Source organism: Delphinapterus leucas, chromosome 12 (assembly GCF_059928025.1).
Source record: "Delphinapterus leucas isolate spDelLeu-1000000601 "Yukka" chromosome 12, BTC_Dleu_Yukka2, whole genome shotgun sequence".
Classification (NCBI taxonomy): Eukaryota; Metazoa; Chordata; class Mammalia; order Artiodactyla; family Monodontidae; genus Delphinapterus; species Delphinapterus leucas.
The window spans coordinates 92,489,272-92,502,739 of record NC_143140.1 but is presented as its reverse complement, the minus strand read 5'-3'; positions in this window follow the sequence as shown (position 1 = coordinate 92,502,739).

The following is a 13,468-nucleotide window of genomic DNA, read 5'->3' as shown; positions in this document are numbered from 1 at the left end:
CTGATCACGGGGGTCCTTAAAAGCATAGAATTTTCTCTGGCAGAAGAGGCTACTGGAAGTTAAAGAGCTCAGAAGTATTATACAAGAAAGATTTGACGCACTGCTGCCAGCTTGGAAGAAAGAGGTGACCATGTGCCACAGAATACAGGCAGCAACTCGAAGCTGCTAGAACTAATTAGAAGCTGAGAACAATGCCTGCAAGGAAATGAGACTTCAGCCCTAAAACTGTGTGAAACTCAATTCTGACAACCACCTAAACAGGCCAAAAGTGGCTTTCCCCTGGAACCTCCAGGAAGGAACATCACCCTGCTGACACCTTGCTGGTGGCCTTGTGAGACCTGAAGAGAATCCAGTCACATGTCTGGACTCATGACCCAGGGAAATTGTGAGACAATAAAACTGCACTGTTTTAAGCCTGTAATGTTGTGGTATTTGTTCCACATGAATATAAAATTCAGAAACAGAAATTAATACACCATGAAAATCCTCAGGGACTCTCAGGGGACCATAGACTATATTTTGAGAATTACTGGTTTAAGAAATAGTTTGGTACACTTCAGTCGGAACCTATGCTGTTGATACATCTTATATATTCATACATTATATTTTGACACCACAAACATCTTTCACAAGCTGAATTCAGGTTTTCTTGGATCCACTGAATGAAGTCTTGGCATTTTGAGATCACAAACCTGTCATCCATAGTCAAATTAAGCCCACAGACGTGTTTTGTTTGACCCACATGCATTAGACCACACAGTCCTTTAAATTAGGTGTCAATATTTAAACATCAATGAATATAAAAATCCAGACTTCCGGCCTCTTTGCAAATTCACAAGGCGTGGTAAGGTGAGCCCTCATTGCTTCAAGGCGGCATCCAGCTGAAGCTCGTTTGAAGTTGTCCCTTTAGTTCTGGAATGTTCTTTTCAACTAATCCCAGGCCCCACCATTTAATTGGGTGTTCTCAATTCCCTCATCAAAGTCACCTTCCTGGTGCCTGAAGCCAGCAGCTCAGCGTAAGTAGTGGGACACAGACTGAGCCGAGTTCCAGCAGATTTTCTTTCAGGCTTCTCTCCCCTTTTTCTTTTTTCCTTCTGTCTCCCTGGGGCATTGTTTGTTGGCCTTAGACCATGCTCCAGCAGGCTGGACAGCTGCTTCACTTAATGAGGGCTGATTTTCCCAGAGAGGGAAGGAGAAAAAGCAAGAGAATCATCCCAGATGAGAGAGAAGGTTATCTTAACTCTGCTGCAGGTTCTTCTGGCATTTTAATGCTGATGAAGCAGGTATGATTTGGGAAAGGATGCCTATAAGATTCATAATTACAGACTTTGTAATATATTGATATTTTACCCTTTTTGGAACAGAAAGCCATTTTCAGTGTATAAAACTATTGGGAGACTTGTGGACATTTCCAGGCATTAGGAATGACCGTGCGAGAGTGGGGCTCTTAGCTGTCCCTTGATCTCAGTGACCATCTTGTTTACAGGGGGCCTAGAGCTGTCAGCTTTTACCAGCAACATATCCTTGTGGTCAGTCAAGATCCAGCTGCTCTTTCCAAGGGAAAATTCATAAAATCATTTTCAGATAAACTTGTCAAACCAGACCTTTTTTTTTTTAAAGTGTGTGTTTTAATTAAATTATATCAGGTAAACAGAAAGGTACACAAATCGTAATTATACAGTTCAATAATTATCCATAAATGGATACACCCATGAGCCATGATCAACTTCCTTGTAATTTTGACCAGCTTTAAAATATTTCTTTCTGAAATGTATTCTTTTGATTTGAGTCCATGGTTATAATTCTATTCCTCATGTTGCAGAAACAGGATTTCCAGTGGATCAGAAAACAATTGTTTTTTTCTCCCCACTGAGCATTCAAACCACTCTGTGGGAAAAGTTTTTCTCCTACACATGAATGAAATTTAGGCTAGGTAAAAAAATAACTTTCAATTAACTTTTTTTTTTTTTCCTGCGGTACACGGGCCTCTCACTGCTGTGGCCTCTCCCATTGCGGAGCACAGGCTCCGGACGCGCAGGCTCAGCGGCCATGGCTCACGGGCCCAGCCGTTCCGCGGCACGTGGGATCTTCCAGGACTGGGGCACGAACCTGTGTCCCCTGCATCGGCAGGCAGACTCTCAACCACTGTGCCACCAGGGAAGTCCCCAATTAACTTTTTTAGTGATGAAAATTTTCCAATCATTTTCATTCTTCCACAAATGGTCTCAGTTCCATAATTTTCCATATTTAAAATATCTAATTTTAGGAGGAAAAAGGAAACATTCCAAATTATTTGGAAGTTAAATCTATTGGCTTGGGCTTGCTTGAAGGTAGGAATCTTGCTGTTAAGGAAGGGGTGACATGGCCTGCCTTCCCACCCAATTTATGACTGTTTTCTGATTCTTCTCAGTATACAGGCAGGGGATATTTTATTTTTGCTGGGACCATCCTGAGAACTCCAGGGACTTCGTTATTACTCAAAGGTGTCTCTGTCTACTTTTGACATATGATCAACTACTCAAATTCTTGTAACGTATTAGTGAGTTTTTCAGGTGTCCTCCCCAGGTTATGAAGCTCTCACCTTCAGCGTCCTTCACCCAGACAACTTGTGTCTCTGTTTTCTTCAGCCTCTGTGGTTCACCCATCACCTGGGATCATCTTTCCATTCCCAGCATTTCACCTGGGCGAGGTCTAAGGCTAATGGAAGGGAATTTCTCGCTCACTTGGCTCACACCTGGTGAACAGGAAGTGCTAACAAATGTGTTGCTCCACTACGGTCAGGAACATTCCATGCACTCATGCAGCTCCATCCTCAGGGCACATGGGTTCCCACCCCTCTGCCCCTTCACACATCTCAGCTAGAAGCCAGACACAAGCAGACACATCCACCTCTCCACTGGTTTCCCTGAATTCCCTCTTCATACTTTTTGGCAGGACATACTCCTTGCTGAGGGGCCTGGAGAGAAAAAAAGAATACGTGGTTTCACTGGAGCTGAAGAAAATGGCATGGTCAGGGATAAAGTCCACATGGCAGGTCAGTAGATACCTGCTTCTGAGTTGGTCTGATCTATAAATCAGCACTGCCCAAGTGTTATTTAAACTGCAGTGCCAACTAACTACATTATTCAATCAATGTCTCTTAGTTCACAATTATGTACCATGAGTGGTTTGTTTTTCAAATGCTGTGTATAAATCCACAGATACTAAGTGAATTTTCAAAAGAAAGCCAATTCAAAAGAATATACAAGAAACAACAAAAATTTAGGTAATAAAAGGAAGACTTTACAAAAATATTATTTGAGATTTCTTGGCATAAACTGAGGTGCCAGAAATTGAAAAAACTAAGTTTGAATATCATTAGAAAATTATCAGCTTGAATAAAAGGCAGAATTCAAACTGGGAAAAATATTTATAACATGACAGGGAAAAAATTTATATTTTTATTATTTGAAAACCCCCAAGAAATCAGTAAGAAAAAGACAGTGGCTCCATTAAAACTGGCAAAAGATATGGACAAGTAATACATACATTACTATGATGAAGTCCAAACTTGTTAATTATCTAAGAAATGCAAATATTAAAAAAATGGGCAGTCATTTTCTATCTTTCAAACTGGCAGTGGTAAATGGTAATGCATAGTGTTGGCAAAGGTTCAAGATAATCTCAGGCAAAGCTGATAGAAAGGAAAAAAGGTCATACATCTGAATTTGGCAAAGTATATGAAAACGCTTAAATTATGCATACCCTTTCATCCATCAATCTCTAGACAGAAATTTAAATCAAGGCAAACAAAGGCTGTGTGCCAAGATTAGCTACAAGAATGAACAGCGTTGCTTCTAATAGTGGCAACTTTGAAAACAAAATTAAATGTAAAACACCAGCTCAGAAGTTGAATAACTTCAAGCCTCCTTATAACGGTGTATCCTTTTATCCACTAAACCACACGTATCAAACTGAACAAAAAAATAGAATTCTTTCATAATTTATATTCATTCAACATCTGCTTAGTGTCAGGGTCTTTCCTAGGTACCCATGGCAAAGCAATGACTAGACGGGTAAAGTCCTTGATCTCACAGAATTTATCTTCTAGTGAGGTCAAGGTAATTTCAGGTAATAAATGCTTTGATTAAAGTAAAGCAGGTTAATGCAACAGAGCAAAACAGATTAGGAAGCAGTATACACAGCAAGGTCCCATTTTAAGGGATAATTATACACACATAAAAACTTTACGCACATATAATAGATACTTTACTTTTATTTTTTTGTTTCCTATAATTAAAAAATAAATATATATCCTTTTCTTTATAAGACAAGTTTCTTAATTAAAATTTAATCTGAGCAGTAGAAATATTTTAAATCATTTTCATCTATTCCTTATTTATATCATTTTAATGTTCTATAACTATTATAATGTCATATATCTATTAATTATTATAAATTAAAACTCAGGTTTTATAATAAAAAGTGATCTAAGTCATGCTTGGATAAGCTGTGTCTCTGTTCTCTTTTGTCCAATTTAGGAAATATTTATTAGGACACTACACACATTTTTATACCCACTCACAAAAATAATTTTGCAGCAATACATAAATGTGATTGTATGCATGTATGTGTGTTCCTTTCTTAATAAAGTCTATTTTCCTTCTTATTGTTCTTTTCTGTTTATTATGCAGGCATCTTCTATCTTCCTCTTTACTAGCACATGGTGACCATATATTAACAACCAGAATGCATCAGTCTATCTTTTCCTTTCTCTCAACACCAGGATCATATAATACTGTAAAGATAAGCAAGCACCATGTGGAAGTGTAGGGTGACCCTTAAACACCTGGGACTGGAGATTCTAGAGGAATTCTTGAGCTTCCCGTTCTTTAGATTGGCAATTCTGAGAGACCTGCTCTATGATTTTCAGTGGTCCCAGCAGAAATATGCTGTTACCTACAGCAGTTATGGCTTCTTGATATTACAGCCCTGCACAGGTGTTCCTCATACTCTCTTTTCTCACTCCTTCTTGGGCACCAACTCCCACTAAACTAAGTTCATCCAAGTCCTTGTCCCAGGCTCTGATTAAAGTAAGCCGCCTGATGTATATACATGGCGTTGTGGGTTTTGTTGTTGTTGTTTGTTTTATAAAACTGAGCTATGGTATAGAAAATGTTGGCAGCATGATTCTCTCATTTATTATTTTTATGAAAATTCCTCCTAAAATGTTATTGCATATGCATGTATCTCTCTCATGTTTACCCTTTCCTTCCCTCCTTGCCTCCCTGCTTCAGGATGTGTGTACACATTACAGGATACGTGTGTGTGTGTGTGTGTGTGTGTGTGTGTGTATGTATAATTTTGTTTGTTTGCTTATCCTTTTCCCATTTCCAATAAAGCTGGAAGGAACCTCTGTATTTCTAGTACTTGATTTCTAGGGGTTAAACTGAAGAGTGAAATTTCTTTGTCCAAAGATATGTGAATATTCTTCTTTAAGATTTTAATAGGTGTTGCCATATTTTCTTAAAAAATAGGTAGTATCAGTTTCCATTTTCATCAGAAATGCTATCAAGTATCCTTTACCACACATACCTTCTGGAAACAGGCTTCATATCTTACATGACGTTAGTGTACTATAAAGTGACATTATTGTTACTTTTATTTACATTTGTCTACTAGTGAATTTGATCACTTCATGTGTTTCATAGCCTTTAAAGTTGCACCTCTGTTAATTATTATATTTAATTTTCTTTACATTATTTGTTCCCTCCTGCAAATTCTTAGTATCTCATTTTATATTATAATCAGTTATGCATGACCATTTGCATAATAAAATTTTTCCACTCACATGTTTGTCTACTGGCATTTTTCGTGGTAACTTTTGCTACACAAAGTTTTGAACTTTTCTATAATCCAATATGCTATATTTTATTTAAAAATATCTGGATTTTATCTGTAGTCTGCTAGGTTTTCTGTTGGCATTAGCACTTGGCCATCTAAAGTTTATTTTAATTCGTCGTCCAAGATATGTGTGAGTGTAGAGTCCCTTATTTTTGTCTTCTAGATAGACAGTCAACTGTGGCAATACCGTTTATTAAAGGACCCATTGATTTTTTATTGGATTGTGCTAACACCTATTTCTATGTTCTGATACCTACTTTTATTTCAGTGATTTATTTTTCTAATTTCATATTTCAGTGATGATCAGTTAGCTTATGGTGAGCTACAAACATCCCCCAAATGTCAATGTTTTAAACCAAAAAACATTTATCTCTTGTTCATTCTGCATGTCCAGTGCAGTTATTCCAAGATCCGTGATAAAGCAGCCGTCACTCACACACACTTCCACTATTTCACAGCAAAGACAAGGGAGATACGACCAAGCATTCTCATGTGTTTCTGCCTAGAAATGACACTAATTTGAACCTAATAATATGCTCATATTCCATTGTCCAAAGCAAGTCACATGGCCAAGTTTCTTCAAGACTGCTGGCAAAAAAGAAGAGAAGAGAAAAGAGAAGAGGATTAGTGGAGTAATTGTGAATAACTATGATGTTTGACATATAAAAACACAAGACTGATTTCATTGGTATCTGTGATACTGTGGATTACTGTCTTTCCTCAGTTAAAAAAATCCTCAGTTCTTATCTCTCCTGTTGAACACACCACATTATCTACCTTAACTCTCCTTTTAGAAAGTAAAATATACTATATTTGATCTTCCCATATTATCGTCCATGTATTTTATTTATTATTTCATATTTCTACCATTTTGTCTTTTATGCTGCATTATGTATAACTTACTTTGATATATTATCTTATCTACTAATTTCTTCTTCTGCTATGTCTATTTTTGAAGCATATTCCTTGTGTTTTAATTTCATTTTTTAGCATTTTTCATTTGTAGGAGTTCTATTTTGTTCTTTTGCAAGTCTACTAAGTCATTTTTAGTAAGTCCCAGATTTTTACTTTATTTACCAATTTTACTTTAATTTTTATTTTATTTGTTAATATAAAGTATTTAATCTATATTCCTTTAACCAGAGTAAAAACATTGCTATATCATATATGTCAAATAATCCCCATATGTAAAGGGATTTAAGTCTATTTTTTCAAGTTATTTTCTTTCTTATTCTTAATCATAATGTCTTGATTCCTGTGTGGTTAGGTACTTTTGATTGTTAGCTGCTAATTTTCCTTAAATAATTATTTGTGGGGACTATATAAGGCATAAGATAAGGTGTCATTATTTGAAAACATTTGAATTTATCTCTCCTTGGTGCCTATGAGCATTTCAAATTGGGACCACTTTAAATTAAATTTATGGCTACAGCTGTTTTGGACCAGCCATGCTATGTATATAGGTGTACAAGATGTACAAGGGCAGGATTTTGGTTGAAAATTCTTTCTCTGCCCTGCATAAGACTACTTTCCTAGTAGTCATCTGGGAGAGGAAGTAGAGTGGAGGAGCAAGGATAAAGTAGGACTTACCTTTGTTAGGGGGACCTACCTATTTAAGTCTCCATATTTACTAAGGTATCTCCTATTGGTATCCCCTTTTTGGTGGGCTCTTGTCTTTCTCTTCTGTCTGCCAGGCCTAGCAAGACCAATCAAAACTGAAGGTTGCATGCAATGCTCATAGCAGCACTCTTTACAATTGCGAAATATGGAAGCAACCTAAGTGGCCATCAACAGATGAATGGATAAAGAAGATGTGGTATATATATATATATATATATATACACACACAATGGAATACTACTCAGCCATAAAACAGAATGGAATTTTGCCATTTGCAGCAACATGCATGCACTTAGAGGGCATTATGCTAAGTGAAATAAGTCAGACAGAGAAAGACAAAAACTGTATGATATCACTTATACGCGGGATCTGAAAAATACAACAAATTAGAGAATATAACAAAAAAGAAGTGGACTCACAGATACAGAGAACAAATTAGTGGTTACCAGTGGGGAGAGGGAAGGAGGGAGGGGCAATATAGGGTGAGGGGAGTAAGAGGTACAAATTATTAGGTATAAAATAAGCTACAAGGGTGTATTGTACAGCATGGGGACTATAGCCAGTATTTTATAATAACTATAAATGGAAGATAACCTTTAAAAATTGTGAATCACTATATTGTACACCTGTAACTTATATAATATTGTACAGCAACTATACTTCAATAAAATTAAAAAAACCTGAAGGTTGAGGCCTTCTAATAATGGCAAGTGAAGGAACTGGGAAAATCATCCCACCGGTAACAATCAGAAAACTATATATGCACATGTACACACACACACACACACACACACACACACACACACACACACACAGTTTGAATGTACCAAGAAGCTTTAAGAAGCTAGAGAAGAGTTTATTTTTGAAAATTGCAACTGCAATGAGTAAGAATTACAAATTTTTAATCTTTCTTGTCCAAGGGCACTCTCAAACTGTCATGAGGTAAAAATTTCCATTCTTACCAATTTGAAGTGACAGAAGATAGAGTTTGAAGCTGGCTATAAATTTAAGGAGCAAATCTTGGAAGCAGGAAAACAGCAGACTTATCTGAGTAAAAACTCTTCCCATATACTTGTCAGATGACATAGCTATATAAGTTTAAGACAAAACAGGCAGGGCTTCCCTGGTGGTGCAGCAGTTGAGAGTCTGCCTGCCAATGCAGGGGACGTGGGTTCGTGCTCCAGTCCGGGAAGATCTCACATGCCGCAGAGTGGCTGGGCCCATGAGCCATGGCCACTGAGCCTGCGCATCCGGAGCCTGTGCTCTGCAACGGGAGAGGCCGCAGCAGTGAGAGGCCCGTGTACTGCAAAAAAAAAAAAAAGATAAAACATGCAGCCTCTGGAAGCTGTGAAAACCAAGAAGAGGAGCAGGAATATCCTGTGGATAACAGCACAGTCTTCAGTTTTCATCAGGCAAGGTAACTGCATGGTAGAATGACAACAACAATGAGAGAAAAAAAAAATTCTCAGAAGAGCACAACAAAATTCAGAAATCCTCCAATATAGTGTTTAAACGTTCACTTTTCAAATGAAGATTATTATATATTCAAAGAAGCAGGATACTGTGACCCCCTTCTCAGGAAAGAAGAAGAAAAGAAAGCAGTTAATAAACACTGACTCTGAGAGGATTCAGATATTGATTTAGCAGAAAGGTACACCAAAGTAGCTATTATAAATATGTTCAAAGAAAGAACATGGTTTCAATGAGGGAAGAGATAATTTCATTACAGAGGTAGAAAGTATGGAAAATGAAAATTCCACAGAGTAAAGTATGATGATTGAAATTCAAAACACACCAGATGGACACAATGGCAGATTGGAGACAACAGAAGAAATACTCAGTGAACTTGAAGACAGGTAGGTAGACACTACCCTGTCTGAAGAGTAAAGCAAAAACACAAGAGAAATGAACAGAGTCTCTGAGATTTTTGGCGCCATGTCAATGTTTCAGTCTGTAATTCTAGTTTCAGAAAGAGAGATAGGGGAAGAAGATGTATTTGAAGAAACAATGGTTAAAAATTTCCCACATTTACTGAAATCAATAACATACAGACGTGTGAAACTCAAAAAAGCTCCAAGCAGAATAAGTAAAAAGAAAACTTCACCTGGACACATCATAACTGAAATATTGCAAGTTAAAAATCAAGAGAAACTGTGAAAACCAGAGAAAAAGAGAAAAACATAAGAAGAAAACAAGAACAAAAGTCTCAACTAAGAATTCTACCTGCAACTTAAGTATCATGAAAAAAAATGAGGGGGAAAATATATTTTTGGTATCAGATAAACAAAAATGTAGAGTATTTGTCACCAGCAGACTTGCATTATAAGAAATGCTAAAAATGTCCTTCAGACTTGAAGGGAAATGACCCAAGATGCCAAATCTGATCTACGAGAAGGTTGAAAAGTAATGGGAATGGTGAATACATGAACAAACATGAAAGAATATCACATTCACACACATGCACAGGGTACCATGCACACGTGCACATACACAAACTCACGTACACACACTCAGGCACATCTACACACAGTGAGTGTTAATCACAGCAGTGGCTCTGCATTTGGCCTGACCTGATTTATTGAAATAAGTGATTATCTGCATAGCACTGACCTCTAGTGAAGCATTCAGTGTACTGATTGAGTGTTGCTTTGTGGGTACAGGGAGTTCTTTGGGATAGTTTGTGAAGTGGAATTCATGATTTACACTGGTTCAGGTCAGATGCCCAGAGAGCTCTGTTGTGGGGTCTGGTTATAGAGGAAAGCTATGTCCATGTGATGAGCAGGGTATCAGATGCTCAGGTTGTGGATCTGTTTTGAGGTATATTCCATGCACTTGTTAGTGATTCTGGATTTGAAAAAAAACACATCTCTTTGTGAGGCCCTGCAGAAAGAGGACTATTGGGGCTCACACTGGTCTCTGTAGGCAGTGAGGCAACCTATAAATATCCTTACTTTAGTGCAATTGCTATATTGTATCCTTTTCCTGAAGTAAACTTGATTCCTTGACTTTGTCATCTGGGGTCCCCTGAGTCTTCTTCAGCAAACAAAATCGAACACTATCTAACTGAAGCCATTAGTGTTTTATCTATCTCATTAAAAGATATATAAAGCAAAAATGGTGACACTTTTTTGTTCAGTTTATAATGTATATCGGTATAGCAAATATGACAATAAGTACTTAAGGCTGGAGTGTTAAAATACACTGGACAGAAGTTTCCTTAAGTAATTAAATAATAATTCTAAGTCTACTGTGATAAATTAAAGATGTATATTGTAATCCCTAGAGAAACTACTAAAAATAATGCAAAAATAATTCAAGAAATATAGCTAAAAAGTCAGTAGAGGGAGTAAAACTGAATCATAAAAACATTTACTTGACAAAAAAGAATGAAGGAAAGGAGGGAAATAATGAAACAGAAGAGGAAAATAGTCAACAATTAGTAAAATGGCATGCTTAAATACAACCATATTAATAACAGCGTTAAATAGACTGAATAATCCAGTCAAGACAGAGATTATCAGGCTGTTTGAAAAAAAAAATGAATTCTATTCCACGAGAGAAACACTTAAAACACACAAACATAAATAGTTTTAAAATATAATGTTAGAAAAATATACCCAGGAAACAAACAATGTGAGAAAGGAGGAGAGACTATAATAATAAAAGACAAAATAAACTTCGAGACAGGAGTATTACTAGAAGAAAAAAGAGGAGAAAAAGAGAGCTCAAAATGATAAATAATGATCAATAGGCATAAGTATAATTATTATAGCAAAAACTGACAGAATTTAAGGGAGATATAGACAAATCCACAGGCATAGTTGGAAATATTAACAAATATAGTTGGAGATATTAATGCACCTTTGTCTGTAACTTATTGGATAATTAAAGAGAAATAGGGACTTCCTTGGTGGTCCAGTGGTTAACACTTCGCCTTCCAAATCAGGGGGCATGGGTTTAACCCCTGGTTGGGGAGCTAAGATCCCACATGCCTAGTGCCCGTAAAACCAAAACATAAAAAAAAAAAAAAAGAAAAAAAAAAGAAGCAATATTGTAACAGATTCAATAAAGACTTTAAAAATGGTCCACATCCAAAAAATCTTTAAAAAAAAAGAAAGAGAAATAATTCGGAATATAGTAGATCTGAAGGGCCACCTTAACCGAATTGACATTTCTGTAACTGCTCAGTCAACAACAGCAAAATGCATTATTTTGTGTGTCACAGTTAAACCTCATCAGTGTATGAAAATGTTACTGCCATTCCTCTTGACGTTTCCTCTTCTGGGTTCACAAACCATTGTTATTTTTGCTCCATTGTTTGTTTTTATTTTTGCTTTTCTTGGCTAGCATCTTCTTTCAAGCAGTTTTCTGTGAGCAATATACTCTAAAGTTTTGCATACCCTTAAGTTAACTTTTGTCTTTCTATTCTGACAATTGCACATGTGATCATTTGTGCATATCTGTTTTTTTCTCTTTGCTTCCAGTGTTGCAAAGGAAAAGTTTGATTTTTTTTTTAATCCCGTAGGAAACTAGACTTTCAGTTAAAAACTTTTAAGATTTTCCCTGTATCCTCAAAATTAAAGATTTTTACCCCTCCTTGGTTTGGTCTGCAGCTCCCTTTTTCAATCTTCTCTGGAGTTCGGTGCTCCGTTCCAACCTGCAGGCTCAGCTTATCCTTTCTATAACACCTTCCCTTCTCATCATAATTTGTCTAATTAACTATTATCGAGAATCAATTAATTATTACTGAGATTACTTTGTCTATAGTCTCCCTCTAAAGTTCCTATTATGAACGTTTTATTCATCCTAATCTACCTTCCACTGTTCTTATATTTCCTTCAGGATGTCCATTCTCTTCCATTTTTGCACTATGTTTTGAAAGTTCCTGTACTTGCTTTTGTGGACCATGATCTCAAGAGTGACTATGTTTTTCTTCAGAGCAGCTAATGCATTTTATAGTAGAAAAGCTTGTGCCTTCTATATTACTCCAGAAAGATTTGTGTGTTTGTGAGTGGTACATTTCAAACCCCTAACATTCTCTCTCTCTCAATTTTGTGAGTCTCATCTGTGTCCTCTGCCAGGCCAGTATCCTGTTTTCTGCCAGGTCTCCCTCTCTCTAGATATTTGGCCACTCAGCATACCCTAGATGGTTATGTGGGTTATTTGTTTTGCAGGGAGCTGGAAGGTTACATTGCCTCTCCCATCCTCTTTGTAACTATGGCACAGAGCTGAGAGAAGGCCAGTTGAATGCTGAGGATTCAGAGAAGCTGTTTTGTTTGTTCTCTGGCCCCAGTCTCTAGGGAATAGAAGACTCAACCCCTTTGTGAGCTCTCTCTTGGCTTTTGGGGAGTCAATGTAACATTAATCAGTACATGATGGAAGGGTGACTTTGACCATATCTTTAGGCTGTTTCTGAGCCCTTTCTTGGCCCATGTTTTGGGGTTTTTTTCCTCTGGTTTATCCAAGGGGATGAAAGCCTGGAGCATATACTTGTTCTCTCCGCAAAGACCCCCTGAATTAACCCCTGCTCACTTCCATCCAGTTGCAAGGCAGCTCTCTGTTCAGGAAGGACCTTCTCCAGACTCATGTTCCCACAGAGCCATTCCTCTAAGTGACATGCTCCACAGTCATGTGATTCACACGTCTTTCCACCCAGCCCTTTTGGACACTATGTCATCTTGAAATTGAGGTTACAATAGATTTATGAAAAATTCAGAACCATGAGAGGTGACCCCCCAGCACAAAGCCTATAGGTAATCCTTTAGAATCTTGTGACTCTTCAAAGTACACATGAAAAAGATAAACCTTTTGTTTTTCTTGATCAGAAGTGAGAAGATAATGAGAGAGAAATGGAAGAGCTTTTTAAAGTCAACAAAACACAACTTCACATTATGGCAAAGCCATGGAACATGGGGAAATTGCAGCACTCATTACATGAGCTGGGCAGGTAACTGCACTCAGAAAT